Source organism: Microtus pennsylvanicus, chromosome 6, assembly GCF_037038515.1.
Source record: "Microtus pennsylvanicus isolate mMicPen1 chromosome 6, mMicPen1.hap1, whole genome shotgun sequence".
Classification (NCBI taxonomy): domain Eukaryota; kingdom Metazoa; phylum Chordata; class Mammalia; order Rodentia; family Cricetidae; genus Microtus; species Microtus pennsylvanicus.
Window position 1 is genome coordinate 90003967 of NC_134584.1, and position 15137 is coordinate 90019103.

Sequence of the window (15137 nt, forward strand, 5' to 3'; positions counted from 1 at the left end):
GTAGCCTTGTGTACACAACGACAAACAAGAGCTCCTGTCTCAAACAAGGTAAAAGACAAGGACCAGCACCCAAGGTGTCACCCTCTGTCCTCCATGGGTACATACATCTACACACACACACCATATACACACATATAAATTCACACACACAAATATTATAAATAATAGAAAGTATCAAACATGAATGAGAAGTAAGTGCTGTCTCCATTATGTTTCCATAGCCCTGCATCCTGGCAGACATCACTAATCAATCACAGCACTGCCTCTAGCCAGACATATCAGAATCTTTCTCTACTCAGAGCTACAACCATTAGTACATAGTTTCTGCTCATGAGCAAAACATCTGCCGCCCACAGAAATGAGGCAAAACTCAGAACAGTCCATAATCTTGCAGGCATTTTCCCCTACCAAAGGCCACACTGCCCACCGCTGCTACAAAGGCTGCCTTGATAACAGCAAGGAGCAGATATAGTGGCTCCCGGAATATGGGAAAGTTCAGCGTACTACTCTGCACTTGGAGATGTGACCTGCAGACAGACCTCAGGACACACAATGGCCTGCAGACAGAATCACGGCAGCTCATTGGCTGGTAACAGGGCAAGGGAACTCACCCCCTCCTCACTTCAGCCTGGACCCCACAGAATGATGCCTGACAGGGATGGAGCCTCCCCTAACCCAGACCCCTGCACTTGAGACCAGGCTGGTGGGAACAGGGGAGAAACACTATCCAGCATAATAGCACTCTCATCCTGGAATCAGTCCCAGTTTGGAGCACATAATAATATTAAAGCTGGGTTATGGACTTTGTAAATGGAACTTTGTTTAAGCCAAAAATGTGCACACATGTTTTTCAGATTTAACAGGCTCTGCGACTCTGCACATGTGCAAGTTGAAGGGACCTGAGCCACCCACCTCTCTGCCCAGGATGCTGGAGATGGAATAGCTGGGTGCCCACTGTGATCAAGCAGGGCACCCAGGGGTCCTCGGCTGAGGAGCACCTAAAGTCTCACAGCTAATGAGGGCAAGGTTGGGCTCCAACTCCAGGCGGTCCAGGCAGAAAGGAGTCCGCCATAAACCAGGACACAAAGGATGTGTCTAGAGTCCTAGCCAGACAGCATGCTAAGTCACCCAGTGAGGGGAAGGGGAGGGATGACTAGTCAGAACCTGGGTTCAAATCCTGGCTCTGGGCCTGACGAATTGTGTTATCTCATGCCCTACACTCAACCCCATCAAGGCTGTTGAGTTAGGAAGTCTGACTTCCAAAGGCCTTGACCTTGAGGACGGTCCCGCCCCACGAGAAGAGCTAACACCAGCCACAAAAGAAAGCAAATGTGCACGAGTCTACCATGTGGGAACAAGAGGCTGAGGACGGCTGGGTCCTGGGGACAAGGGACTGCAAGGAGGAATGGGCCGGCACAGCTGTTGAGGAAGGTCAGAAGTTAGCAGGCCATGGTGCAGACTTCCTGCAGTATGGACGGTGACCCTGACCACGGCCTTCTCACTGAGGGGCCCATACACCAGCTGGCCTTGTGCCTAGAACATGAATGTGTTTTTTCCCACAGCTGCTGGCACGCAACACCTCCCCATGCCAGCCCTGGCCCACATTCCGCCTTTTGAAGGTATGAGCATATGGCCTTTATACATTCTTGATGAGAAAAGAAATGCCCCACCTGCCCCGTTCTTCTTAAGGCTCTCTTCGCTGTCAAAAGCTGTGAGAAGAAGGAGGGTTTCCTACCTGGCCAAACTCTGCTGCCCAGTCTGAGTTCCCAACAGGACCAACAAGGACAGCAGGCACAGAAAAAAAAAGTATACCAGGTGCTGACTGGGAAGATAAAGGCATTGTTCTCTGGGAGCCCAAGAGCTGGGGTGGGAGCCCCCACATCATTAATTGGAATTCTACTGCAGAAGCAACAAGAACCCATGAGGGCTAAGCATGTTGGAGATGACCAATCAGTGCAAGGCCAGCCTGGCAGCACACCACAGGGACTACCCACCATCCAGGATCGTGCTTTCTGGAGACCTCCCAGGCTCCACAGGTAACAAGTTTCTGAGATCGAGCATCAGTAGAACCAAGACACGCCTTTCTAACCATGCCCAGTCTCCAGTGTGTGGGCATCTGTGCAGAGCATGGCACGAGAGCACAGAGCAGCCCGCAGCCAAGAAGGAGCAGAAGCTGGTGCAGAGGGGCTATGTCCACATCAGTGCTGCACACAGTCTCCAGGCACAGGAGCAAGCATGAGGCTCACAGAAGGCAGAAGGGCCTAGGAAGAGCTCAATTCACCGATCGACAGGGCCCGTGATGCAGCCCCAGACCGGCCATCTTCAGAAAGCCCCTCTGTAAGGAGCCACAGAGACTCTACAGCCCAGCATTTTCTGTAACATTAGTTCAAGTAAGATCTGTCACCTGTTGGAAGACCACAGCCTTTCTCTACTCCAAAGTCTCTTACGTCTCCCTCCAATCCCATCAGTCACCCCTGGCAGCAATGGGCACTGGGGTAGTTTTGTCTCACAGGGACCTCAAACCGGTTTCCCTCCTGATCCCACAAAGGAGCTCCATTTCAGATTCAAGCCGCAGATGCCCAGTGACTTATAGAGGACAACAAGGACACAGAGGGTTCGAAGGCTCTGGAAGGGCTTCAAACATCAGAAAGCCACATTCTTTCTCAGCTGTGGGATCAATGGCTACCTAAACCATGGGAAAGGTGAGTCCCTCCAGACCCCATCTCTGTAATTCCTCTCTGGGATATGCAGAGCTTGGCCTGTGTGCCACGATGGGATTTGCAGTTCCAAAGGTACCAGACCTACCCAGGGCCTTGTGTGCCGGCCTCTGAGCTGTAGACATCAACAACAAACCAGAGTATTAAGGTAGGTGGGCACTGGTGTGAGCTACTTGCTCCTGGCTAGAGAGCAGTGTCCTTGCTGAAGGGCAAGGCCTCCCCAACACCTCACAGAGGCAGAAGGGTCACTGGAAACAGAAAAAAGATGTGGATTAGTGGTACCCTCTAATCCAGCAGCCCGCTGGCTCAACAGGGCACTCCGTCCTTCGAGCTGTGGCAAAGTCAGGCAGGACCTGTTTTGTCATAGGCAGGAGAGCTGGAGGGATGGCACACTAGAGACAAGTTCTAAGGTGACAGCGTCAGGAAGTGAAGGAGGAAAGAGAAAGGCTGGCTGAGACCAGAACCCTGGACCCCAGAACCCTCCCTAGGCCAGTGTTCACCAGGACCCTAGAAGACAGGCCCCAAGACTGGCTTCTCAATACCCACACAATGGGCATTTTTCTTAGGAAAGGATCATTTTCACCAAGAATTATCTAGGAAAATGTTCTCCCCACAACACCTGCCAACAAGGTCAAGAACCCCTGTACTCTTTGGAGAGTTATCTTTCCCCCTTTGGGTCATGCTTCTGGATCTTTTTTTAATTGAACCCGGGTCCTCTGGAAGAGCAGTCAGTGCTCTTAACAGATGACTCGTCTCTTCAGCCCCACTTCTGGGGTCTTAGTAGACTCCCTTCAATTTCCTGGACCCAGGGACCATCGTACCCTTGCAGAGGAGATAGGCTCACCTTGGCCACAAAGAGATTCCTGAGAGTCCCTCTATCCCAACGAGAAGTAGTAAACCCGGCAAGTTCATCTTTAGAGAAGCATGTCACCCCCACCATGTTAAACCCCAAGAAGGTCAAGGGACCCTAAATCCAGAGTCTCACTGTCAAACATAGAGGACCACCTCACTGCTCGAGGAATGAAAACACATAGAGCTGAGGGAGGAACTCAGAAACAGGGAGCTAGGCAAGGATAGGGGAGGCCTGGGGCTGACCCAGCAAAGCATTTATTTATTTATAAATAAATCAGCACAGAGACGGCAGAGATACTGGCCCACCATGTACAGATGCACAGCCTGTGTTCTGGACAAAAGACCAAGCAAAGGTAGGAAAGAGAGGTGAGATATAAACTGCTTTGTTCACCAAGGGTGCAGCCTGGTCCGGAGCTGTGGGTGCCCAGGGAAAAGACTGTATATTCCTCTACACAAAGACTTGATAGACTCCTTGTCCAAATAGCACACAAGTGCTGGAATGCAGAGTCCAACCTGTGAGCATCTCTGAAATCAAGCTTCCAGGGAAGATGACCATGTTCAAAAGTAAACCAAGCACCAGGCAGAGAAGCTTCCTTCAGACCCCATCCATTGCCCTTCCCCGAAAACCCCACCCCCGCACCAGCTAGACCTTCACAGGAGCCTAGAAACAGCATGATTGTCACTCCCAACCTTGGAACCCCATGTTCTCTACCCGCTCTGGTCACTTGCTAAGATGAGGACAACTAGACAGACACCGCAGTACACACCTGCCATCTGCACCCGGGAGAGGCCTGAAGAGGATGGCAGATACAGGACCAGCAAATATGGTGGTGGTGGTGATGGGGGGGTAGTGGTCGAGGTGGTGTAGGGGGTGGAGGTGGTGCTGGTGCTGGTGAAGGGTGTAGTGATGGTGGTGGTAGTGGTGGTCGAGGTGGTGGAGGGGAGGTGGCGGTGATGGTGGTGGTAGTGGTGGTGGAGGTGGTGGAGGGGAGGTGGGGGTGATGGTGGTGGCAGAGGAGGAGGAACTTAGGTATGAAGTCTTCAAGCACTAGAAGATGCGGGTGTGGCTCAAAGGACCTCAGTCACAGAGAACAGCTTTTATCAAGTCCACATCTCTACTGCTGAACGGAGATGCAGCTTCAGAAAGTCCATGGAGTGGATCAGGTCTGTTGCTGAGAACTTCCTTTCCCTCCTCATAAAGCACCTGGGAGAACACACACACACACACGTGCATGCGCACACACTCACACACACACACACACACGTGCATGCGCGTACACACACACACACACACACGTGCGTGTGCGCGCGCGCGCACACACACACACACACACGTGCATGCGCACACACACTCACACACACACACCCCAGGGGTAGGAATGGCCACAGTAGCACGGAAAGCCAGACCCACAGCAGCACTGGCACCATTCTCATCACCCAACATTTGCTCCTCTTCATCCTCCGGTCCTCCACACGGAGGTCCCTTACCCACCCCTTTCTGGCAAGGAAGGGAGCCCCAGGAAGCCAACACGTCAAGTGGGGCTTCAGCTCACAGGCAAAGAAAGAAAGAGAGCATGAAAAGGGGGAAGAAGTAGCGGCCTTCCCTTGGCTGCCACCCTGGTCCGGTCCAGCCTCAGGCAAGAACAGAAAGGAAACAGACTGTCATAGTCAAGTACCATGTCAACACGAGTGAGAAACAGAACCCAGAGCTGGGAAAAAGCAGAGAGAACAGGGCAGAAGCCATGAGCCCGAACAAACCAAAACATCTTTCTTCTTCCTTTACTGAGACTGTTCCATATCTCAAGCAGAAGAACCAGACACAGAGAAGTGGAGGGCCCTGGGGTGGTGCAGACAGACAGACAAACACACACACACCGCGCTGCTTCTCTATGTGGGTCCCGAGCTGGTGACATAAGAGGCATAGCACAGGTCACATGCTCACACCCTTCCCCAACACCTGTGCCAGAACTATGGCACCAGGCCTTTCATAGATGCCACCTCAGCAGCTGTCTGAAAGCCCAGGCTTTACTGACCCATCCCACAGACGGTGAAACAACCCCACAAAAGCGACATCACTCACTGCGGCCCAGTCAAACAGATCTAGAACCCAGGTACTCAAACAGATCTAGAACCCAGGTACTCTAGCTCCAGACTTCCCCACCACAAAACAAGGTAGTGGTCCTGGATGAACCAGCTGCTGGGGGAAGGGAGGGGACAGTGTTCGTGCCTGCCAGAGCAGTAATGCCAGCAAGAAAAGCCGTATCTGTAGCATGTCACAAGTATAGAGCTTCATCCTGGGCGTCCCTGAGGTAGCCTTAGTATCCTGTACTTCCCTGGGCGAATCTGACATGTACTGGAGGAAACAAACCACTGGCCTAACAGTTCAATAAAACAGGGTATGAAGCTGGGTGGTAGTGGTACATGCCTTTAATCCCAGCACTCGGAAGGCAGAGGCATACAGACCTCTGAGTTCGAGGCCAGCCTGATCCTCAGAATATGTTCCAGGATAGCCAAGGCTACACACACACACACACACACACACACACACACACACACACAAACTGTCTCGAAAAAACGGGGGGGGGCATCTTTAAATACCATTCTACAGGTAAGAAAAAGTAAGGCTAAGCTATTGCTAAGAGCAAGGAGTTGGGACTTGGGTTCTTAACCCTTTGTTTTCCTTCTGCTTTCTAGAAAGCAGAAGCTCTGGCTCCAGTAGAAGGGAATCCAGCTCAAACTCTCAGAGTCCTGGTCCATGACCCCACCGTCCACAGAGTCTCCTTTATCTCCCTCCCCACACTCTCAGCTCCAGAACATCCCAAGAAAAGAGTTATCTGTTGGGTATCCCCAAGGGCACAAGCCCCTTAAGGCAACATGGGAAGCCATGTGAGACCATGGCTTGCTGGGAAGAGTTTAGTGTGTGGCTTTTAAGGGGGGAAGGACTCCTCTATCTGCAGCACCCATCACTGCCTGTGATATAAATTCTCCAGACATGGCCAGTATCCACCTACCCACCCCCCACCACTGAGCACTGGGCTGGGGAAGGAAAGGGAAAGGTTCACTGCTTCAGGGGGTACCTCTGAGGGGAAAAAAAGCAGCAGGCTACTGAGGGGGCACCCTGCCTGTCCACTCTCTCAGCTCACCCTACCTCCCCTTCCTGGACTTGCTTGAGAACAACTATGCAGCGTTTACCAAAGAATTTAAGAGCCACCACCCTTTTCTTACTGCTTTGCAGAATGAGCACCTGTTTTCTTCTTACGTAAGTTGCAGGCGGAAGTACACATGTATACAATGTATACAACCAGAAAACCAGACAGTCAAAAATCAAGGAACTAGAAGAGCAACTTCTCCGGCATAATCACATTGTTACAACTTTGCAAAAGGCTGGAGCAGACGAGGAAATGAAGAAGGCAGGCTTCTGCAGGATTCCTTCCACAGCGTGAGTGAACACAGCCACCATCTATTCCCATCAAATCATTGAGACGTCGCGACTGATGACCCTCTGAGTCCAAGCCCAGGAGGCATGGGGACTAATTTACCCAGTCTCCTGTTGCTAGATGCCTAGGCTGCTTCCGGCTGTTCCCTGCCACCAGCCAGTGTCTACGCAGCATCACACACTGACAAACGTCACACCTGGCCATGAGACTTTACAATGAATTTTCTTGAGATTAGTTCTCAGAAGCAGGCTTTTTTTTTTTTTTTTTTTTTTTTTGGTTTTTCAAGACAGGGTTTCTCTGTGGTTTTGGAGCCTATCCTGGAACTAGCTCTTGTAGACCAGGCTGGTCTCGAACTCACAGAGATCCGCCTGCCTCTGCCTCCCGAGTGCTGGGATTAAAGGCGTGCGCCACCACCGCCCGGCTCTAGAACAAAGATTCAGCCTTGTTGAGGCTATTAGGACACACTGTCAATGTGGTTGACTTTCTCTCACCTTGAAGCGAGGTACCAGAAAAAAGGATTGAACTTTGACTTTTGTCCACTACACTATGAACCCTGTCTCAGGCTTTGTCTTCCCAATGGCCTTAAGATGTGGGTCGCCCGTTAACCAACGAGGGGAAACAGAACCTAGATACCTCATACAAGCAGTGGAGTCTGTATGAATCAGAGTCTGAATCCATAACACACAGCTTACCTCTCCGCTCCACACTGCCTGCCTCTCTCAAGTGTAAGGCAGCCACTACCCGGGCTTCTAAGAATGTCTGCACCTTCCCAGAAACACAGAAGCTGATGGAGAAGGTGGCTTCTAATGTCTGCACCTTCCCAGAAACACAGAAGCTGATGGAGAAGGTGGAGCTGAGAGCCCTGTCTCAAGCCTTGCAGAGATTGTAGACAAGAGACAAGCCTTGAACTTGCCAGCCTAAGGCAATTACAAGCTTTCCTCCTTGCTTACAGTGTGACCCCAAGCAATGACTCTACCCCTTTCAGTCTTAATTTCCACATCGTTAAGTGAGGCCAATAAAACTCCTATGCATTTGGAAGACAAAGATAAATAACCTAGAGAAGGAGTTAGGCTTGGAGTCTCCAGAGAGTGGGTGACAGTAAGCAGAATTATCCTTTGTTCCCCCTCTCTGGAGAGCGGGCTACGCAGGCCCTAGATGACTGCCCTCCTGCCTGCTCAGGTCCCTCCTTGCAGTTAGTTGTCTTCTGAATGTATTTCCTGTCATGCAGTCATCCTTATGTATTCTTAGTGACACACAATGCGCACACAGAAACATGCATTCATGACATGACATGTCTCAGCGTTGTTTTGATGGTAGCATGGGGCTATCTCCTACTCCGTAGCAGCCCAACTTGGAAGGATGATGACAGCGTGGAAGGCATCAGAGCAGTATTCAGAGATCATCCACAAGCAGGGCTGCATGGAGGCACCAGCTGTGCCCTGGGAAAGGCAAGTACCAGGACTATACAACCAAGCACAACAGAGGAACCCAGTATCTCACATCCAGTGGAGGCAACCTGCACTCACTCAGAACTACCGCTATTTGGGACAAAAAGGAAGAAGCGTAGAGTCCAGCTCTCTTATTTTTTCTACTTTTGTTTGAAGAAGGGCATCATAAAGTAGAAGCTAGTACATTTTTATGAGCCCTCAACAACTTGGACTCTGTACTAACATATCATGCATGAATGTTGAGGCCTTGTTATGCATGTGGTTTAAACACCACAAACAGGAAACTGAGTCTGATTGTACATGCTCACCCATGCACATGCTCACCCATGGTACATGCTCACCCATGCACACGGGATGGGAGGCAGATTTTCGCTGGTTGGGGCATGCAGACCTAACTACCATCTCTCTTTTTTTCCCTTATTGCCTCTTTCTCCAATTGAGTGGTGAAAAGAACATAATAAAAACAGTCATGGTCCGACCACTTTGGAAAGTGCAGGATGCTAGTGGTGACCACATGCAGACTGGTCTCCCATCCTTCCTGCACACAGGCGGCCCTTCATCTCCCACACTCACACCCCAAGAAAAGCCATTTCCAAGTCCCCAGGGTAGGAGTAATCAGAATGCTTCGCACCTAAGGAGTTAGTGTTTTTAATAAGTCTGATTTAGGAGGGGAACATTTCATGGGCACAAGTGTGTTGTGCGCCCCCTACTCTGCCTGCTTGCCCACCTCCAATGAGTATTGTGCCAGTGTAAAGACCTTCAGGATTTCAAGCTTCCCCACCAGCCGCTGTTCACACATAGGCAAGGATTCCCCCACTCAAATATGTACAGGATCTCCAAGACTCATCACACCCAGCACCCATGCGGAGGGGGGGGCACACACTCCCTAGCAAGGACAGCCTTAGAGCAGGAAACTCCTAGGTGATGGGCATTCTCCACACTTCCACCAAGCACAGGTGTACATGTATGCACATGTTACACACACACAGACACACACACAGAGAGAGACATTACGTTATAGTGGCATTGTGTGCCCAAACTCCCTCCTTCACACATTCCTTAGCTTCCATCTCACACACTGGCTGCACCAGTAACCACCTTTGTACTACACCTTAAAACAGACAGGAAAAAAAGCAGTATTTTCCTGAGCCGATGCGGAAACTCTAGGACTCTGGAGACTGGAGCAGGATGGCCAAGAATTCAAGGGTAGCCTTGGCTACATAGTCAAGTGCAAGGTCAGACTGGGTTCCCAGAAAACTTAAACTAAGATCAGATAGAAAGAAATGTTTCCCTGACAAATACTAAAATGAATGTGACTCAGGCTAATGGATACAAACGTAAACATGAATAAAGACCACGGTGAACTGGGCATGTCACAGCTGCGGAGAACGGCGTGACAGCCAGTGGTGCGGTGGAGAGCGCATGAACCCAGCATCCCATCTACGCACAGTGGAGGCAGAATGCTGCCAACCAGTGCTGGGTAGGAAGACGGGCATACAGCTCACCCCCCTACGGCAGCCCTTGAGGGACAGAAGAAGAGAGATACATTTAGTCTTCTCTCCTCACTAGGGCTGGGTACTCGGCTCAGGAGCACGGGCCCATTTCACAGACTGCATCATCTGGGCTGGACCAGGGAGTCCGGGCCGCAGGAAAGCGCATAGGAGGTTCAATCCCAGCGAGGCCCCTGAAGAGCCTGTGGGTGGACAGGAATGAGACTGAAGGAAAGACACCTGCAGCCTTAAGGTCACAGAGCTCCAAGAGAGCCTGTCACTGGTAAGGGGCACACAGCATCCTACACTCCAAAGATGTCTGTCTCATCCCACGGGCCTGAAAGACCCAAAACTTGCCAGATGTGAGCCTCCGAGAAAGACCAAGTTCATTTTTCTTGTGTCCTATGATAATACTTGGCTGTGTTTATTTAACTTTCGGCTTTGGACAGCAGAGAGATGGAACAGGGAAATCAGCTTGGCTCCCTTCAAAACACTGCAGCCCACACATCGCGAGAAGACACCCACACAGGCACTCCCCCCCACCCTCCAAGAAGACACATCTGGCCCACTGCTGGCAGGGAGGACCCTTGGGGCTGAGGGAAGGCTATAGCTCATCCACAAGTTCCATGTGCCCCATACAATGCCTGGCTCCCTCTGGCCAGAGTCTCAGGCACTCCTCCCCATGAGCCCCGGGCTTGGAGCTTTAAGTGAACAGCTATAGAGAAACAAGATATGCCCAAGTTCCCGTAATGACAGAGTTCGAAGAAGAGTGGGCTACAGGAAGAAAGGAGAGTCACATGACAGGGCTGTCCCCCCCTTCCTCAGCAGAGGGGACCCTCTGGACAAATCGTCCAGCCTGAAAAAGCCCTTCTCCCTTGTTCTTCTGCACTGGGTTTGGTATTCTATCCCTGTGGCATCTAAAGCATGCTCTCTGGGCTCAGGAGAAAGAAACTGGCGGTGGGAACTGGATTGTCTACCCAAGACCACCCAGCAAGGACCTGGGGGCAGGGAATATTTCTGCACTGCCATGGCCATGTAAGCTCTCCCAGAAGGACAGACAGGGTTCAGCCCTTTATCCAGACGTGACAGTCACAAGGCCCATGCCCTACTCCTCCACTCCAAACCCTTCTCTCATGACAGGATCAACCCCATGCCAAAATTCCACTTGGGAGCCACTCCCTCCAAGTGGCAATACCCCAACACCTGTGTCCCCTGCAGTGACCCCCCACACACACACACAACTCCCAGCTCCTCAATACCCAGGCTCAGCTACCTTGGTAAGCAAATGCAGAAAGAGGCTCAGTATCCACAGGGGCTGAGGCAAAGAAAAAAGTTTATATTCATGGCATGTCTTGAAGACCCCTCATCCTGAGAAGTACAGAGGGTCCTTAGAGCAGAATTTAAGTCCTGGTGACCCTGACCCTGCTCCCAACGTATCGTGCTCCCTGGCCTGGAATGCCCCAGTCTCTGATTCTTGCTCACATTTTGGCTGGGAAGCATGCTGGGTATGTTTGGCCCATTCAGGATTCATGGTAAGAACTTGAACATTCAAGAGTCCACAATTTAAAGTCAGACGAGCCTGTCACCTGGCACTAACAACTATGGGAACTCAGCTTGCTACCCACCTCTCTGTGCCTCCATTTTCTAGACAAGGTCAGACAGGGGCCATACTAACATTGCCCCTAAGAGGGCTTACGAGGAGCTAAATGGGTTGTGAGATGGGGGTCAGGCTTTAGCACCTGGGGCACAGTGAGAGGGCCTAATGAAGGACAACAGGACAGGTGGGGCAGCTAGTCTAATGACACCAAGCAAGCACACGCAGCTACCGCATTCCTATGACCACCTATTCTCTCATCCAGGAAGAACTACACTTGATGCTTCAGAGCGTTGAGCCAGGATGGGCAGTACCCTGGATCACATCATATGTTATATGTTACATGTGACAATGGACACTAAACCCAAAGACTGCTGTACTTCCAGGGTCACACCTAAGTCCAGTCAAGCCTTGGCTCCAAGGTCAGGACCAAGCTCTTCAGGAAACTTCTTGTAATGCACCAGCTGTACTGGTCATTGCTGATCAAAGGTTCTGGTCTGGAGGTTAGGAGCGTAAGCAGGATGCCGAGAGTCTAATACAGTCACTTCCTCAGATAATGGAAAGGCCATCTCCCTAGGGTCCCAAGGCCCTCTGGGATGGAGAAGCTATCCTGGCCTCATCCTTGCCCTACCGAGAGCATGCCACAGCCACAAGGCAAGAAGATCTCAGAGCTCCTCTCCCAGGGGCTACAGTCTGGGGACCAACTCCATGTGCCTAAGGATGGACTCCAAGTGACCTACTGTGCCAGATGCTCAATCTAGCGCTTGCCAGGAGGGCAGAATCCACCAGGCCTGGCACACACTCCCCTAGCCCTGCAGTCACAGTTCCCCTGCCTAGAAGGAAGTCCTAAAAACACACCTTCCATAAGCCGGAGGCTACCTGGGCAGTTGTCTGTGGCAGATGAGGTACTCCAGGAAGATTTCTCTCCCTGGACATGAAAGGCAGGACCAGTCTGACGGAAACCCAAGCCGGTGTTTTGGTCCTCAACCACAGACTCGGCACAAATCTTTAAAATGGAGAAGCACTCACTGTCCCGTCACCTGGTAGCTGTGCTGGTCAGACAAGCTTGGTGCCAGGAAGCACTCAAGGGTCACAAAACAGTCATGGGTGATGGGGGAAATCTCACCCTCAGCATTCCAGCCAGCCAGCAAAGCCCATGTCACAGGACATCAGAGAGCAGGTCAGAGGTTTCCCAGCAGGCAGAGCAGACCAGCCCGGGCTGCAGAAACCAGACTCTCCCACAGCTGCAGCCATGCTTGCTGTAATATCTCACCGCACCCTCCAAGACTCCTCTGCCCGAGGCTACTGCCCACACAGCCCTGTCCCTCTACCACCAGTGCCTTCCCAGAGACTTTGACCACAGAAGTCCCTTCTCTTACCATCTCCGCTGACCCCCTCAGTGATGAAGGCCCCAGCTGACCTCATTACCCAAGACACTTCCCCAGACCCCTGAACCAACAGAATCTCACTCTCCTCTGGTTCCAAACCCTAAACCTTTCTCAGCACCCTGTGACCAAGATACCAAGCATCAGGGTTTTGAGGGTTGAACACCAGCCTCTTCTCTCTTCTTACTTCCAAGCCCAGACCCATCTCCCACTGTCTAGAATTCATCCAAGGCCCTTTGTTTCTTCACCTTTTTAAATCCCAAGATTGCAGGGGAAGCATTTAAATACAGGTGCACACATAGAGAAAGACAGCTGACACACAGAAGGGCCTGCCAGAAGCCCTGTGGGCTGGTGAATAAGAACCCTCCTGTGAGTTTACACCCCCCTTTTTGACACAAGTGGGCCCCAGGCCCTGAGTGGTCTTTGGCTGTAAAGAGCAGCTGTAAGAAGTCCACAGGCCGACAGGGATGTGGCCAAAGAGGGATGCCGCCCGGGTAGATGAGATCCTGGAACCATGTCTCAAAAACAAAGCTGAGTTACAGACAGTGTTAGCCCACTGGGCCCGGAGCTGTCTGCAGGCATCTGAAGGGCTGTCACCGGGAAGAGGGAAGGAGCTTGCTGGGTGGCCCCAAGGGGTCAATTGCCAGGACCAAGCAGTGGAATTCCGGACAGGAGAGATTCAAAAAAGAACGGAGGATTCAATCAGCAAAAGCTACTTGAAGGAAGACACAAGTGGGCAGTGGCAAGGCTCCTGGCACAGGAGGGAGCCAAGCAAAGCCCCCCTGGAACTTCCAGTGACTCCAGAGGAAACAGAGAGGAACAAATGAACTTTGAAAGACTCACCCCAGCCTGCTTCAGCACCCTCCCCCTTGAGTCTGTGCAGTCTGGGCTGGATAGGCTCTCACAGGGATTCGAATCCAAATGCCTCCATGAATGTCCCTACAGGGCACACCTGGACCGCTGTGGTCTAACAAAAACTCACAGGGTCACCAGGCATGGTGGCACAGACCTTTGATCTTTGTCACTTAGGAAGCAGAATGATCTCTGTGAGTTCAAGGCCAACCTGGTCTACAGAACAAGTTCTAAGACAGCCAGAGCTGTGTACAAAGAAACGCTGACTCAAAACAAAATAACAAAACAACAACAACTTCACAGGGTAAATAAAGTCCCCGCCTCAAACAAAGAGAGAGCACTGGAGAAAAGAGGAGCCACCGTACATATGGGAACAGTGTGGGTTAAAGCTGGACTTGGAGCTCTGCCCCAATCTGGGGCTGCAGCTGGCTTCCCAGCCCTCTGGGAGACCTTGTCAGCTGCCTGGGCCCCCCCAACTGGCCTGCCTCAGCCACCCAGCCTGAAACCTCAGTTCTAAGGAACAGGGCAGCTGTCCAGAGGCTGGGGGAAGGTCACAGCCTGTGGAGAAGAGCCTGTTCCACGTGTCACACGGAGAGACACTCGCTCATATGGGGTGCATTGCCATAGGAGGCAAAGCAGAATTCGGGTCCTGGGCTCCTCTCACCCTTCCCCCGGTACCTACAGGGCCTATGGCTGGAACAGACCTTCAGTGGCACAAACATGTGGGCTTTACAGTTTAACTTCACAGAACTCGGTCGCCCAAGACTGGCAGATGACTGTCTACGGCAGAGCAAAAGGGGCAAATCCAACGTCACAGAGATGGACTGAGATAAACCAAACTGACAGACACTGAACAGTTTTCCTCCATGTCCGCCCTGTTCGAGAGGACGCCATACAAGCATGGTGAATTGTGCATGCAGCAAATTGGGGTCTGGGGATCGGGAAAGGAAGCAGGAGAAACTTGGGTCTCCAAGGCTCCAGTGGTAACCGCAGGCTTTCCCACCAACCTTCCTGGTGTGCCACAAGGGCAACAGCCCTGGGATAGGCTCCAGGGGAAAGTGCTGCCTGGGCATCTTCCAGAAAACACAATTAAAACAATCACCCAGGGTTGGCGATATGGCTGAGCGGGTAAGGGCACTCGTGCAAGCCTGAAGGCCTCAGTTCAATCCCCAGAACCCACATAAAAGTGAAGGAGAAAAATGACTCCTCAAAGTTGTTCTTTGACCTCCGTATGTATCCAGTGGTATGCGCACGCGCACACACCGTACACACATAAAATAATTAAATTCTTTAAAAAAAACAAAGGCATAGCAATTTAAATCCAAGGGGGCCATGGCACTGACTACCGTTCTTGAATACAAG

At 51.6% G+C, this 15137-nt stretch overlaps 1 protein-coding gene across 1 annotated transcript in view; it reads right to left on the minus strand.

Moving 5' to 3' along the window:
- Znf423 (zinc finger protein 423) overlaps positions 1 to 15137 on the minus strand; it is a 299505-nt gene that overhangs the window by 245443 nt on the left and 38925 nt on the right. The gene's annotated exons all lie outside the window — the stretch shown is intronic.